This window comes from Somniosus microcephalus, chromosome 20, assembly GCF_052327205.1.
Source record: "Somniosus microcephalus isolate GS21.2 chromosome 20, FLI_Smic_1.0, whole genome shotgun sequence".
NCBI lineage: Eukaryota > Metazoa > Chordata > Chondrichthyes > Squaliformes > Somniosidae > Somniosus > Somniosus microcephalus.
The window spans coordinates 62,658,117-62,660,368 of record NC_141006.1 but is presented as its reverse complement, the minus strand read 5'-3'; positions in this window follow the sequence as shown (position 1 = coordinate 62,660,368).

Genomic DNA, 2,252 nt, shown 5'->3' with positions numbered 1-2,252 from the left:
TAAACAATAATTTAAATTTTTGAAAAAAATAATTTTATATTCTAACGGGGCTAAAAATAAACTTACCTTGCTTTAAAGTATTTAAAAATAATAAACCTGTGGAAAAAATGTTTTAATTTTAATTAATTGACCACTTACCTTGTAAAAAGCAGGCCTTACGCCTGCTTTTTAAATGTGTAAATCCTACAGGCTTAACCTCGCGTGAAAACCTGCAAAAAAAAACTAAGTTCAAAGCGCACGCGCAGCCTCCCCTGCGCGCGCGTTCGACCTCTGAACCCCTTCGTTCAGAGGATCGGAAGTGCCGGTTTCCCGCGCATGCGCAGTGCATGCAGGAAACGCGCACTTCCATTCGGCCTACGGGTGAGTACCCCGTGCGTACTCACCCGTGGAGAGCCGAATTTCTGGGCCGTTAACTCTGTTTCTCTCTTCACAGATGCAGCCTGACCTGCTGAGTTTCTCCAGCATTTTCTGTTTTGGTACAGCAATATATATTTTTTGATAAACTTATATCTAGACAGACAACATTTATAGGCTAAAACTCGTATAGTATCTTCCATTATGAATTTGTCTGGTATAAAGAGAAATTCATTGGGGTTTCTGACATACTTTTGAAGAATGACTTCACTTAAATCAACAAAAATTTGGTCCTGAAACGTTAACTCTGTCTCTCTCTCCACGGATGTTGCCTGGCCTGCTGAGTTTTTCCAGTGTTTTCTGTTGTTATTTCGGATTTCCAGCATCTGCAGTATTTTGCTATCGTAAAAACTTGTTTTACATTGTTTCAGCGAAAAATACAATTGCACTGTTTTAAAAAAAAGATTTTAAAAGAATGCTTTTTAATATAAAAGAAGAATGAACTTTGACCTTCTCCTTGCAGTTGTCACTTCCCCTCCCCCCCATGGCAGCCATTTTTTCTTTGCAAGCAGCAGGTGAGCATATCTGAAAGGTCGTGACATCAGCAGGTGGCTTATATCTTTAACTGGTCGGAAAAAAAATTGCTTACAAAAATTCAAAAACACGGGAAATTGTTTTTGAAGTAATAGTTTTGGGGGAAAGCTAAAAATGGGAGTATTTATGCTTTTTTCTTTAAATGCGCCACTACAGTACACAGGAGATTGAAGGTAAAAATTTTGAAAACAATGTATGTTTTGTACCTGCAGTAAGTTTTTAACAAATGCAGCTGTGCATGCTCAAAATTATTTTTTCCCTTCTTCTGTGCTGCACATTAACTCCAATCAAGAGGTTTGTGGACAACCTACTCCCAGGTCTGTGCCAATGTCACCTGCAACCATCTGCTGGTAGGTACATGAGTAGATTTGCCAACTTTGCCAAAACCAAACCGGGCAAGGGTTGGGATCAATGCATGGCAGAGCAAAATTCATTGAAAATCTTATTAACATTAACAAGTAATGTCTCCATATTATAAGCAGCGAAGGTTAAAAACCAACACACACACTTTTATTTCCAGACAACAGACTTTGAATGAACAATTGGCATTTTACAAATTGCATTGCAGTCCACTCAAAAAGTGGTTCTAAACTAGACAGATGGCGACTTAATGCATGAGCACATCCCAGTATGACTTTACCTCCCACACTGCAGGCTTCTGATTACTACTTCTCAACAAATATGTGACTAAGATCCAATACTTGATAGTACGGGATGGCAGGTGTAAAACTCAATCGATGGCACATTTGGTATTCCTTACTGTTGTTGAGGTCCTCAAGGGTCATATTTATCTGGGACAGTAGGGTGCACGCAGGGGGGTTGTGTAGTGTATGTACCTTTAAGAGAGAACTACTTTTACAGCTCCTGTATACTGTAGGACCGGCAGTGACCACACCTGTATATAAGCCTTGAGCATGCCTCTGTACCCCAGTCTTGAGACTACCCTACTCCAGTAAATACCTGTTGATTGTTAAGTTACAGCATCCGTGTGGTTATTGAAAAACATCATACTCTCAGAATCACGGATCTAACAGTCGCGACGAGTGTCGATTCGAATCTACCTGCAACTCTGCATTTCCCTTCGAGGATTCGCTCCGGAAGGGCGGTGGAAGATAGTCGAGACCAGAAACACGCGCATCGACCACGAGCAACCGCCCAGTCGTCCGGCAGAGAGTGAACATCGCAGGGGAGGCTGTGGAGGGCCGGGCTTGGTTCCCCAGCCACGACGATCAGCAATAGACTGACGACAGGTACAGCGCAGACCCTTCCCGGACAGCGGCGGCTGGAGCCGACCGATGGCGGAG